The following is a 15349-nucleotide window of genomic DNA, read 5'->3' as shown; positions in this document are numbered from 1 at the left end:
TAAGCGAACGTCACTGCAGGCTTGGACCCCCCATTAATAGAGGGTTCAAAGATATTTTTTTGTATTTCAATAGATTTATTTGAGTAGCCTCAATCAGCATTTTACTTTTTGCAGACTCAGGCTGTGGTGATATGAATTTCATTAATCTTATATTACATATTTAATTTAACTTTTATTAAAAAAAAATTGTATGTTTATTCTGTAAGAAGCACTGCTCCTCCTATCAACAACCATAGTAGCTAGATTAAAGAATAAGATTTTTTTTTAATAGACATTACATATCAACTACTAAGGAAAAGAAAAGGATAGGATTTCTCTAACACTATTTGAGACATGATTTCCTTTCTGTATATGAATCTTAGAATCTAAGTAGAAGGAACTGCCTTTGCCTAAGGAAAAATAAAGAAATTATTAATGTTATAAAAAATTATTTATTCTTTAGCAACTTCTCTTTTCTTTAGAATTTTTATCATCGTTAAATATTTCTATACATTATAGTGCCAAAATAACCACTCAAATCCCTGTAACAAGGATACACCGACCTCATTTAGACAACTGATTCAAAATCTTGGTGCATCTAATAATCATATTCACATGAGGTAATTAATATTTGTCTCACACTGCTTTTCTCAGAATACTCTTAGTTTCATTATAATTACTATTAACTGGTTAATTATCTTCAGCATGTAAAATGCTAGGCAGCAATGTGAGCCGGGAGCATGAAGTAGGGATCTAGGCAACAAGGAAATTTTCAGGGAATAGCAATTGCATCCTTTGCACTCACATCCCTCTGTAAACGTTAGCTCCCCAAAACAATGAAGCTACTACTACCTCACCTCTTCTGGTCAGCAATACACTTAAATTAATGTAGCTGCCTAAAACACGTCAGGTGGTTCTGCTCTAAAATATTGATGTCTCTCCACTGATTTCACAGGAGGCCTATAATGCTTCCAATCAGCATGTGAAGTCAGGTGAGACAAAAGTCTCATTTCCTTCTTGGTGTCTGATACCAGACTCTTAAGTGCAGTGTTAGCTCTTGAAGTATTCCTTCTAGAATTTGAGCTTTCAATAGAAGCTCCATTTCATGTGTTAGTAAATACACTGTCTGACTCATAAAGTTTACATAACTGCAAATTATTTTAGCAATGCAAAGGGTAAGACCGTTCTGCTGAAAACTTAGAAACTGCAGGTAAGTGCATCAAGCATTAAGAATGCCTCTAGAACCTATACACTCTGTCCCTGGATTTTTTTTTCCTATTTTTTTTATATAGATATTTGATTTCTGAATTAAGTTGTGTAAAGAAAGACTAAACATATAATTGAAATTTAAGCAAACGAAACTTCTGATGATGTTTTAACTACAAACTTCTCATATCAGGTGACAGCTGCCTCTTTGAAAGAAAGGATATTGGATCAATGCTAGGTCAAATAATTTTTAACCTCATGGGAAGAAACACATATTTCATCCCCAATATTATTCCTTACTCCAATCAAATAATTTACTCTATAAGATCTTGTGTAAAAGGTGACATACAAAAACAACCTACATGTTTTTCTGAAAACAAGGTCTTTCTTGTCAAAGGGATAATTTAGATAAAGCATAAATAAAATTAATTCATTTTAGTGTCAGTTCTTTGACTTGCCTTGCATTAGACTGATAGATAGCAGAACTAGCAAAACATAATAGAAGTGTGCTCACATGATGCAGAAAACAACAGAAATAGTAGTAGCAGTATTTTCTCTATTAATAATGTGATTTAGTCCACGAGTTTTAATTAGGCATTCATGCACTGTAAAAAATAATTTCTGGTTGATTTTAATGAAGTATAAACTTTGCAAGATAGTACTTAAATCTCAGCTGTTAGTACACTATACCGTAGTGCCAGACAATGAAAATAATCAAAAATGCCTCCCTTTTCTAAATTCACCTGAAAGTGAATGGCAGAAATAGAACACAGCTGGAGATAGAAAACATTAGATTATCTAGTTTCCATGACAATGAAGGATCTTTCCCCACAGTACATTTTCTAAAGTTTTCTCGATCTAATTTCAGAATTTTTTTGTTTTTTAAAGGCTTATACCATTTCCTGTGGGATTAGTTTTATAATGTGGTAGGTTAAGAAATTTGCACTGGCATTCAGTTGGAGCCTTGCACTCATTAAACCACGCTTCACAGCTGTTTGGTTTTTTTTAAATCTCCTCAATTTTTTCTTCTTGCTGTTTAAGTAATCGATACAGATATATATGCTGCTAATCTGTCTCCTTTCAATGCTAGCTAACCAAGCTGGACTTATTTCCAGATTTGCTAAAAATGTATGTCGAGAATTATGCACAATGATCCAAGTAGCAACACCTCAGAGATGTGCAGCATGTTCCCTCTTGTATTTAACAGCTAGAAATACTGCACAAAACCTAAGACAGTCTTCAAAACTTTTTATCTAGCTGATAACCCCCCAGTCATGGTCAGCCCCAACAGGCACCTGTGGGCTTTATGTGGAAAATATTAAGTTTCCATGCTACAAATGATGTTTATCTAAAGTTCATTGCTATTTTCTAAAAGTCTATTTTATCTCAAGCTCAGTTTCTGAGTGATATACAATCAACACGTATTAATCACTAAGAGTTCAAATATAAAGCTCCTTTTTCCAGCTAGTTCAATAGAAGCCAAAATTCTTATCAACATATAGAAAGATGGCTTACAGAAGAATATATGGATGCTTGGGAGAAATATGGAGGGATTTTGTGGCAAAATGTATAGCTATTTATTGTACTAGATTTACTGAGGACAGCAACATTTAGGCCACGTTGGATGGGGCACTGAGTAAACTGGTCTAGTGGGAGGTGTCCCTGCCTGTCTGCCTGTGGCAGGGGGGATTGGAACAAGGTGATCTTTAAGGTCCCTTCCAACCCAAGCCATTCTATCATTGTACAACAATAGATATTGAATCCTCTTTTAACAAATAAATCATTTCTGAATATACAACTTAAAATAATTAAACCACCAGAGTAAAAAAAACTCAATTGACTAATCAAGATCCCTAACGATTAATGGAAAACAACGTTAGCCAGTTGTAGTCTTTTTTAGTTGGATCATATATAGCTATATAGATCATATATCTACAAAGACACTGGGAAAAGTTATACAAGTACATTATTCCTTGTACTGTTTGTACAGAGTTTAAAAAAAATGAGACCCAATATGATAATTTTATAGAATTAGATATCCTTCAGGATAAATCTAACTTTCTCAAGAGAATGTTAGGAATACTTGAGATTGTTCTCCTTAATACAAGCAACAAAGTTACATTTTCTCCCTCAAAAGAAAAAAAAATTACAGTAACTAGAGAACCATAATTAACCCACGTTAATATATGGATAGTGAATAAATGTACTATGATTACTGGTTAAATATTCAAACTGTCTTATTTATTATACATGATTATATACCACAAATAAAATGCAGCAGCCCAGCAGCAGAAAGTACAGCTAATCAGCACAAAGTATATCACAGACAGAAAATATAATCATGTGAAATGGAGCCTATGCTTTCACTGCAGAATTGATACAGACTTCTGCTGTACTGACAATATCCTCCAGCACAGCAGCTCTCAGAAACCTCTTTTTCAAATTCAGTAATGCTTCTAAATTGGGTTTCCTGAAATGTTTTGAGTACAGGCAGAGTCCAGGTCTATACGCAAAGGTCCCTACTATGACTATTTTCTTTTTATGTAGACATATATAGGTACATAAACATCAAATCAGTTTCATACTGGCCTTACTCAATTTGCAATCATTATAAAGGGCATTCAAATTAGCTATTGTAGCATTTATTCAGCATAGCCAGTCCAGTCTTTGCTAAAGCATGCTCTAAAAATACACTGCATAGAAGTAATTAAGTAGAAAGTCTGTCCAAATAAAATAAAATTTTCTTTCTAGATCTGCTCAGTACATAGACTAATTGAGTACAGTGCTGATAAAAAAATCTGAAATTATTTTATTGGCCTGAGAACATGTTACTTTCTCTTGGGTTTGATTACGTAACTTAAAGTAGTGCATTCTTCTCTGGAAAATTAAAAAAAACCCACCCATGGCCATTAGTGCAAAATCATTTGGAAATCTGAAACAAAGATAAGTTGTTTGGTTTTAGCTAGTGATATGAGCAAGAAAAGATGTGTTTTTATGCAACAGATTGAGATTCAACCCCATATAAAGTAACAAGGAAGGAAATTAGTTTCCGCAATGTCTTATTCAGGTACAAGGATATAATGAAATATTCCACTCTATTGCCATAGCTTAAATTTTGCATTGCATGGGGGATACATGACATATGAGTTATTAAAATATTCTATTATTTTGCAGCATTTTTTCTCTTAAGCTGGAGAAGGGAAATAGTACAGATAAGCAAGAGGCAGAAATAACTGCAACTCAGTGAATAAGACCATATGGTAAACTCCATTTCTTATCTTACCCACAGGCTGTTCCACTCCTTAGATTTCAGTGGACTTTTTCCACACATTTTCATATGAGTTAACATTATTTTCTGGAGACAAAACCAGATCACATCAATAATACATCACTTCAAATTTGGAATTGTTATAATGAAATTCCCAGAGTTTAAGTAAGGCTGATGTATTGCAAAAGACCTATTGAAAGATATATTTTTCTTTCTTCTCTTTAGTTAATTCATCTCACTTCAGCTGCAGCAGCAGTAGATTTAAGACTAGTTCCCAATCTGATCTAAACTCTTGTTTCAATATTGACTTGCTCCAATCAAAGGTGAATATAGGCAACAGACTTTTCTCTTTATGACACAAGTACAGTTCAGATATCACCCATATATGATCAAAATGAAATACAGACTAATGTATCTTGCATAGTTTCCATTAAAAAAAAATTAATTATTGAGACAGCATTTAGACACCAGTGTTTATTTTAAAAATTTCCCAAGTAAAGGTAAGTAGGAAATGGGTTTATGTCTATATTCATCCTTTAACTCCAAAATACAAACTTACTCATAGCTGATTACGTCAACAGACCAGAATCCAGTAAAAATCCCTTTGCATTAGTTGCATGGAAGTACTCCAACAATAAAATCCACAAAAAATGCAGATCTGTAGTTTTTTCTCCAGTTTACTACCAGAAGGCCACACAACACCCCCTGCAGAATTAACGGAGTTTTTTGTCTGTGCTTGACAGGAAAACAGGGTATTTCTGTACACTACTGCATTCCTGTGAGATAGTCTGAGTCTTGTCTGGCTACCCAATTTTTTAGTATCTCCATTACAATTTATATTATACAGTATATTAGATAATATTTATTATATTAGAATACGTGTAATATATGTAATTTATTAAATTTTATATCATATTGTCATTGTCTATTAGGGACATGGTTTAGTGATGGACTTGGTAGTGCTGGATTAACAGTTGCACTTGATGATCTTAAAGGTCTTTTCCAACCTAAACCGTTCTATGATTCTACAACTATCAAACATGCTTACTGCACATCCTCACACTTGTTAAGAATTTCTTTGCAAATACAAACACATTTGCTTTCTTTGTATATGAATGCATAATTGAGAAATTATGTTCAGTACTTATATTAAGAATAAAAACTTCTGAAAGAACTATCTCACTGCAGTGAGGACACATCAGCTGTGTGGCTGGCAGTATGTAAGGAAACAACCCAGTTAGTAATATGAAGCAATTTGCAGCTGGTATGACAAAGGGTGCAAGTAAGGACAAGGCACAAAATCCTTGTGTATCTCTAAGATATTTAAGTTACTCTGCCCCATGTCCTAATATCTAGAGATGAAACCTAAATTCCCAAAAGATTTGTACTTTAACCTATATATACTTACAAACCCAAGATAATGAAGACCTTTGCAAATATTTATAAATTAAAATTCATAAACTCCCATGAGGTATTAAATGTGACATATGTCCCATAAAACTCCAGCTGTGAAGTTTACATGATTTTTCTGGCACTACAGAGATGTTGACAGTGGCAGGTGTAGAATTCAGATCTCTGTACCCACTCACTTCTTTGACTGAACAATACTGTACTTTCTTCTCATGCTTTATTCTAAAATAAGAGATTTGAATTACTGTTGCAGGTAGTCCTTATACACCCTGATTATTCTGTGCCCTACAAAGGAGCAACTTTAACATTAAAGATATGTGTTAAGCACAAGCAAGATTTTGTGCACATAAATTATTTGAATTGCTCTGTTTTTAATATCGAAATTCTTCTGCGTTTTGAAATCTTTTCTGTCCTCCCTGACACTTTTCAAAAACTTCCAAAAGTATGACAGTTAGATGAAGCACGTCCTACTGGAAGAGTTCTTGAGAACAGGGCACTTAGAAGCTTTTACTGTAGGTTATTTGAATAATGATCAAACAATGTTAGAGTCATTGTGGTACAGAAGAACTATAAAAATTGAATCTTCTCTAAAACACTCATTGTTCTTGTAATTTTACAGCAGAACAATGTTACCATTAGCAGTGAAAAAAATTAAGTCCTTAAGTGAATGAAACATTGACTACCCCTGAGGTCCTCACATCCATGCAAAATGCATTTGTTCTGAGTGCAGTCCGAAGACACAGGAGCAACAGCCTAAAATATAACACTAGGAAAATCAAAAAATGGAAAGAGAAAGAGAGGTGTATAGAAGTGGAGAGGGTAAGCGGGGAGGAGAGATTTTAAACTTCCTGTTTCAGCCAAAAATTTTAATGTTATTCTAGTTATGTGCATATATTTATACTTGAAAACATATTTTGTTGGACCAAACAATAAATCAATACTGGATTTGGAGTGTCAAGTCTTCCTGAAATTCTGAGGTTCCATCTTTTAGTAATGTTTTATTCTTCATCTCCTTAAATCACTTTAAAAATATTTTGAATGTCTTACATAGAGAAAAAAATACTAAAATTTGCAAGACATATTCTAATTTCATTATTCTTCTGCTTATTTAATATTGAAATGTGTTGTTATTTACTGACAATAATACATAATACATGTATTATACATGTACATAATACATACACGTACATAATACATGTCAAAATGTCTCATCTTTGGTGCACAATAGTTAAACCACATACAAAATTTTGTGGTTTAGGCCATTTCTCTGTGACTTTATATACCATTTTATAGGTTAATAGGGAAACTATCTTAAAGCAATTATAATTGCATTACCTTGCTTGTCAACTTAGTTTTATACACCTTTTAACAATTACAGGTTACTGCTCCTATTATAATATATGTGGCTATTACTATCTAAGAGACAAGGGCTAAAAATTTATTTATTCGAAATATTGGTGAAGTTTCATGATAAAAAATTGTCTTGAATACAAGAAGATGGGGATTTGGAAGTATATCTTAATCAGAAAGATAACTCAGAAATTGCAGGGAGGATAAAGTCTATTAATCAGGATGTATTTCATTCTTTTAAATAAAGACACCATAAAAATTCACTCTGAATTACAAGATATCTAACTCATTTCTTATTATTAAACAAATACAATTAATGTTTCAGCATTTCAATCTGTAATCCCTGTCAAACTTAGACAGCTTTGAGATAAATTTTTCCAATACACAACTTTTTTATTTCATTTATCTATCTATTCCTTGTAAGGTTAAAAGAAAAAAACATGACAGGGGGAACCCAAAAAACAACTTTCAGAAAGCTGTCTTTTCCTTCCTATTGCAAAGCACATGCTGAAGTGAAGCCAAGGACTTGAAATACTTCCAAATTCTGCTTCAAACCTTTTAGCTCAGGGTAAAGCTAAAATGATGCTGTTACCTCCAAAACTCATCTTGAATTTCCCAGTTTTTCAGAGGCCAATATTATATTTTTTAATTCCTTTTACAGAACCCTGTAAATCACCCGAGGCCCAGATAACAATCTTCCTTGAACCATTTCAAAACATAGTGTTTTCTATGACTAAACATTCATTCTCCCTTTATAGTGCAAAATCAAGAGTATATTCCTGAGAAGGCTAAAGGGAGGCTGGGTTCACAGTTAGCAATTGGTAGGGCATCTCCATCACACTTGAAAGGAAAGGAGCTGGGTAACTGCAACACTCCTTCCTTCCATTCTCCCCAACTTAACATGACCTACACAGCCAAATATCCCAATGTTATTTGTGTTATTCTGTCCATCTGTAAGATGTGATAGTAGAGGTTCAAAAAAGATTGTTTTCCCTTTCAGTTGTCTTCCTACTCAGAATTATACTATGCCCAAATGATCAAAAAGGGAACAAAATAATCAAGAAACATCAGGACCCACACCAACAGAAGTTGTCTTCCTCCATTCCACTGCTTCAGTGAATCAGTATCTGTGGCAGGGACAACAGCAGAACTTCTCTTATCAAGGAACAAAGCAAAGATATATCTTGATTCTGATAAGGAAGGTTCTGCTTTTCAAAGCCCCATGTTTCTACAATGCAGTCTAATTACTGTTCCTGAACTGGTAAATGAATAGTGTCATTAGTAGGCACATTGTGCCATAAATGTGCATGGGATTACTGACCCAAAAGACAAAGAGCTAAAAAGATAAGGGAGTGTAAAGAAGGTGAGGGACTACATGAGTGCTGTTAACCACTACTCTGTGCAGTTTTGGGCCCCACAATATAAGAAAGATATTAAGCTCTTAGAGAGCATCCAATGAAGGGCAATGAAGATGGTGAAGGGCCTGGAGGGGAAGCCCTGTGAGGAGCGGCTGAAGTCACTTGGTCTGTTCATCCTGGAGGAGACTGAGGGGAGACCTCATTGCAGTTACAACTTCCTCATGACAGGGAGAGGATGAGTAGGCACTGATCTCTTCTCTGTGGTGACCAGCAACAGGCAATGGCATGAAGTTGTGTCAGGGTAGATCGAAGTAAGATATGAGGAAAAGGTCCTTCACCCAGGGGCTGGTTGGCACTGGAACAGGCTCACCAGGGAAGGTGGTCAGAGCACCAAGCCTGTCTGAGTTCAAGAAGTGTTTGAACAATGTTCTCAGGCACATGGTGTGATTCTTGGGGCTGTCTAAGGCAGGGCCAGGAGCTGGACTTTAATGATCCTTGTGGGTCCCTTCCAACTCAAAATATTCAGTGATTCCATGATTTTTTCACATCCTTGGTAGTGAGTGAAGCAGGACTGGTGAAGACTCTTACCAGGAACTTTTGACCACACAGGTGGGAAAAATGAAATATTTTCTAAATATGAGTCTGACCAGCTACAGTAAACAGTCTGGAGTATTGACTTTGTTGAACACCAATATACCAAACTCTCAGTGGAGGCAGTATGGAGCAGGCTTGCTTAGCACTCATGCCAGTTTTACCAGAGTGACAGCACCCTGAAGAAGAGTAAAATGGATATCTGGGGCTAGTTATTATTCCAGTCACCACAGCTCAATCTATCCTCAAATATACCTATTACCTAGTCAAGGGTTGAGACGAGCAACCTTGATTTCTGGATGTTGGAACATGCGGTTTGCATAAAATACTGAGTTCTCCTCATTCAATACATCTCTTAAATACTTCGAGTACACAAAACCATAGTTATTTTTTAATATCATGGCCTCTTCCTTCTTATTCCAGAAAAAGAAGCTAATATCTACATCTTATGTGAATGATATGTGGAATGACAGGAATTATCTGATTTATTCAAGACTGAAAAGAGATTATTTTTACATGTTCTGATAGAAAATGTTTTACTTGGTAACTCAAGTATAGCTTAGATTTCTGTTGCTCTCACCCAGGTGAGGAAAAAAAAATCAAGTTTTAAGGCATGTTTAATCATTTCCAAATTTAGGATTATTTAAATTTGTGAATTTAACATACTAGCTGAATTGAGATAAATTATCCATCTCTGATCCATCCTCTTTTCTCTTCCTGGTGGGAGGTTAAGATCATATGCCAGCTAGGATTTTATTGCCATCATCGGATAACAGCAGTTCATGCACAGTGAGAATAGAGAGAAACCTGTTATGGCTGCAAATATCCACAGCTCTGTGAGATTCATGGAGGAAGCATATGTCACCTTATTAAATCTGTAGCAACTGAGGTGGAAGTAACAGAAGGTATCTCTCTCCAGAGCTGGAAGAGATGGGAAGAGAAATGGTTCTGTAAGGAAATCTACTTTTCTGTCTCTGAAAATATCTATAACAGAATGTTACAGGAATGGTTTTTCCTAGAAATAGGGACTTAAAAAACAAACCTAAAACCCAACAGCTGCCAAGACAGGATGGATTACAGAACTTCTCAGAAAGAAATAGCTTTGGGGCAAGTTAGTATGTTCAGTTGCTTCCTCCAATGGAAATAGAAACATGAGAAGATTTGGAAAATCATGCTACTAGTCCCACTTTGTCCCACAGAAGCAAGTCTGCAGAGAAGCAAGAGTTAGATGCACTTACGTGAGACCTGAAGAGCACATAGAGTGCTCTATGAGGGACATATACCAAAGGTGCAGAAAAGACCAAATGTACAGCTGTCTGAGTTTCCCTTTGCCCATTATATACAACTTGCTGTCCCAGCTGCCAGACTTCCCCTTGTTTTTATGCAAGTTTATATATATATATATATATGTGTGTGTGTGTGTGTACATAGGGATTCACCTGAATATGACTTATGCCTCTAATTTTAGGAAGAAAAAAACACAGAGGATCATCTGACATGTACAACCTCTCTGAGGTAATATAGAGATCTAGGACTGGATGAGCTTAGTTCTGAAATTCTGATTGGGTCTGATTGAGGCAAGACACAAACAGTTAAGAAGAAGGGGAGGAAATAGCTTTGCTATGCCTTTAAGTCATTAAGGGAAAAATACAAAGTAGGAACACAAACAAAATTTCTGGATTTTTTTACCAACATTGCATGGTTTTTAATGAGAAAGCGGGATACTCACTAAAGCAGGATACTATGAAACTAGCATGGACGTAAAAAGGAGCAGGCATGAAAATCCCAACAAACCTAATTTTTAAAGGTAGCTATAAATGAGCTAGTTTTTGAAACTGAGGAAAGGCAGTTTCAGTTAATATTCAGTTTTGCATGACAGAATATGGACAATATACTCCCAGTTCTAACGTCATTATGGTGTTTTCTCCTTGGCTACTAGGCTAGTAATATTTGAAAATGCAACATTCTCTTAGAATATTAGCAAACCTCTTGCTTTGTTGAACCAATACAGAGTCAGAAAAAAAACCTTATCAAATCTATTCTACAGAAATATCTTGACAAAATTTTTTTCCAACAAAGAACAGAATATTATCTTTTTCCTTCAATGTCAAAGTAATCATTACTTGCACCATGAAAAACAACAATTGCCTGTGCCAGTAATTCTTGATATCATGTGATGGCTTCATTATAAAATGGAGCGTTAGTAAATAGCTACTAGGCATATTTAGAAAAGAAAGCAGAAAATTAAATAATTAAGATAAATCATATGTTTCTGCTAAAATTATATTTTCAGTGTATACATCTGGTTTCACAAACAGGCTCTGGGTATTCTAGTAACCTGCTGAAAATCAGTGTATTTATATACAAGACGCTTACCAAGGAATTAAAACCATAAAAATTCTTAAGAGACTTTAAAAATACTGGGGTTTAATTTAATGAAAGAAAGTACAATTTGGTTTTTTTTAACTAAGTGTGTCTAATTTCAAAACATGGACAATTCCTAAGTCTCTGTTAGACATAGAATTCTTGAAGAACCTTTGTACTGTTTTTGGGCTGAATATATCAGTTATCTTATGCCCCTGTGTGGCCAACCTAAACAACAAACTCTCTTTCACATAGCTGTAACAAAAAAAAAGTAGCAATACATTTTGTGAGAAACCAAGTTTAGGTAAATCCACTGTTTTTCATTCTCTGAGAAAAGCTTTTAATATATACTGCAATGGCAAAATTGGACTGATACTCCTCTGTACAGTTTTATCAATTTTAGTTACAAAAGACACTTGCCATTATGCAGTGATGTGTTAATCTGAATGTTGCCCAAAGCAATTGTGACTTCTCAAAGCATGCTGCTACAAATAGAGCATCTGACAGCACAGTATTTGTACACTAAACACTAAATGAAGAATGGCAATCAGAAAATCCAGCTTATCTCATTACTAAAGGTTTTTAAAACATTTTTAAACTATATTTCATAGTCTTTTGTTATTTGAAAGAAAAGTATGTCACTAAAAGTTATCAGACAATTTTAGACTTCAAAAAGCTGAAGCTCCTTTAGATGTTGCTTTGAAACTTGGATATAATGTAAGCATATACTGTGTTTTCAGAAAAGGTCTCCTGATTTCTTTTCCCAGACACATGAAAAATTTATTCCACTAACTAGCTATTTGCCAAATGCTAGGAATGAAAAACAGTTCTTATGGCTTCTCAACATGAGGTAATTCTAAGTATTTTTCAAAAGAAAGTAACTTATGACACGGGAAATAGCACCACAGTCACCAACACAGGTGAAATACAATTTTGAGGTAAAATCATAGCTCTTACTGCTTCAGCTGGCTGGAGCTGAAATGTCAGAAAGAACTGTGTAAGAACAAGAGGGAGGCCCAGTAAAGCAGTTCTCTCTTTTACACTCTCAACAGTATCTTACAGGACAGTGCTGCCCTATACCCGGCAAAAGAACTCAAGTGCAATATTCCTCCAACAGAAGCTGTTTGGAGAGGATAACTAAACCCATTTAAATGGTAAAATCAATCTAATTCACAAGGAGCTTAATATTATTTGGATCCTCCCACATCAGCTACTGCAATGAAAAAACTATGCAAATAAGAACCCGACTCATATATGGTTTCTATGGGAAATTATGAAAAATAGTTTAATTCCTGACAATGTTTGGTATAATATCAGAAAGTGAAGCCCAAGATATCTGTTTTTCCTGCAACAAAATCTCAGCATATCTAAAACTTTTGGAAGAACTGAAGAACAAGAACTCCAAGAACAGACGATGTGAAAATTAGGAGGAATGTATATTCAGTTACAGTTATATGTATACTTCCTCATTTCCTATGACTTTCTGTTTTACATTCCATTATTACTGTACTATTTGTATCCATTAACCTGTTTTCTTCACATTATTACTTTGTGTAAGCAGCAGTTAATCATTCCATGTGTAATGTCAGCTGTTATCTTTCTGGACTATGACTTGTACCTTTTAGATATAAAAACAGAAAAGAAAAAAAAAACTTAAAAAAAAATAATAATGTCTTTTTAGTCTGACAAAATATAGAACTTTGAAGACCAAAGAGACAGACTGCATTATACCTCATCAAAGCAGAATCTCTTCCATGCTGTAGGTATTTATGTTTTCCTTACCACAGTTCTGAAACATCAACTCTTAATGCATGAACAATTAGTTTTTAGCAAGTGCATTAGATTAATTATGCAAAACTTTAAGTGAAAAATCTAACTATAATATACAGGACATTGATTTAATTACAAAAATACAACAGATTTTTTTAAAATCAGTAAGACAATAAAAAGACTAGCTTCTGAAATAAATGCAAGCGAGACTTTTTAGTGACTACTTAATAGATGACTCCTTCAAAATCCTTTTATCAAGCTCAAATTTAAAATACTGTTACTTATTCAGAAGAGGGAATCTTTTTACTCAATAACTTAAAAAACTTTCACCTAACTTTAGTGTCAGAAGACAGAGAAAGCATGTCTTAGTCTTTCCCAATTACTGCTGCATATTGTTAAAAATTGCACAGTTTTCTTGAGGTTGAAAGCATTGATACCTAGAAAAACACTATATTGCTCCTTGTAACAACAGAACTATTCTCATCCTAAATAAGACAGCCCATACTAAGTAGGAGGCTCAATTTCCTAACAATCCTTTCTTGTTTGCCAGTCTCCTAGGATAAATATACTTCTAATCTCAGGCACATCAAATGCAATAAAACAGTTCTCTAATGTCTTTTGATTTGAAGCTGCAGCTTTTGCCCGAGTCTACAAGCAAAATACACACCGAAAAGCACGATGCACATCTACCTGTAAAATAATTAACAAAAAACATGCACCTTGATCTACAAAAAGCATGCACTTTGATCTGCAAATGCAGATCCAGAGAAGCAGAGAATCGGGACGGGGATGGGAGCTGATTAGAACAGTTGCTAAGGGCTTTGTTGGTTGCTGCAGGCCTGAAACTATGCACTTGGAAATATGCACAGTTTTACAATCACAGCTGATAATACATAAATTATTGCTCCATTTTGTAGAGCTTCAAAGATTTCACAGTACAGCAAAGGGATATAAGAAAAATCTCCTTGAATACAGATTTCATATATATCTAAAAATATGTTAATTCATACAGTAACTATGATTGCTAAAGCTACCTCCATAATTTTGCATGCCTAATTAGAAATTCATAAACAAGATAACAAAACTTGAAAACAGTAACATTAAATAAATATTAAAATATTTTTAAAGGAAACATCAGCAGTAAGGGAGGGAATTCTTATCAAAAAAAATCTGGGAAATAAAATTATAACAGTTTTCTGAAGTATTAAGTGCAAATATCACTGTATTTAAGAAATAATATCCCATTTAAAAGGGATTTCTCCCACAGATACAGAGAAGATGATTAAAATGCTGGATATAGTCACTGCAATATTACTTCCACTGTTTTTCCAGAATGTTTCCATCAGTGCACTATCTTTATAGAAAACTACAGGATTCTTATTCTCCCTGACCTGCACTCCCACTCTTTCAGATGAAATTATTAATAATTTTTACTGTTAATATTTAACAGAAGTATGAAAAAGTTCTAAACGACAGTACCATATATGTTTACTGAATAATGCCACAGAAATGAGGTATTATTAATTCAGTTTACCCCCTCAAAAATCCTAAGAAACCAGTTCAATAAGTGTCTCACACGGATAAACAACTACTTTGCCCTATCATTTCTAATTCCCACAAAACAACAGCTATTCACAAAAGCATAGCCTACAGAGCTGACTGACCTGCTGCAAGGCGTCCACTGATCAACTATAATTTGACTAGTTAAAAAGATTATTGAAAAGCATCACATGCAGAATCTAAATCTTCTAAAAATAAGGAACTGCTTTCTGCCTATTTTGCAAAAGGTATGCAGAACTACTAATTTGCATCTTCCAATAAATTATGTATGGTTAAACAGACATCTCTGAGCATTTAATCTTTTCACTACCATATCCACATAGAAATCATTTTATCTGACAAATTTGTTTATGAATATTTAATATGCTTTAAGGATTACAGCTAATAATGCTAGCTTCTAATGGCAGCTAATGTACTTGGAAGATACATAACCATCTTAAATATTTTATTCTATCTTTGCTGGTTTTATTTCTGCAGACTGAGTTCTCACGTA

The 15349-nt window shown here is 34.4% G+C and overlaps 1 protein-coding gene across 41 annotated transcripts in view; it reads right to left on the bottom strand.

The window, feature by feature from the left end:
* The window catches only part of RIMS2 (regulating synaptic membrane exocytosis 2), a 448944-nt gene that overhangs the window by 298153 nt on the left and 135442 nt on the right, over window positions 1–15349 (bottom strand). The gene's annotated exons all lie outside the window — the stretch shown is intronic.

This window comes from Lepidothrix coronata, unplaced genomic scaffold (assembly GCF_001604755.1).
Source record: "Lepidothrix coronata isolate B3197 unplaced genomic scaffold, Lepidothrix_coronata-1.0 Scaffold15, whole genome shotgun sequence".
In the NCBI taxonomy this organism is placed as follows: domain Eukaryota; kingdom Metazoa; phylum Chordata; class Aves; order Passeriformes; family Pipridae; genus Lepidothrix; species Lepidothrix coronata.
Note: the sequence above shows the minus strand (reverse complement) of the source record. Positions and strands in the feature narration are given on the sequence as shown.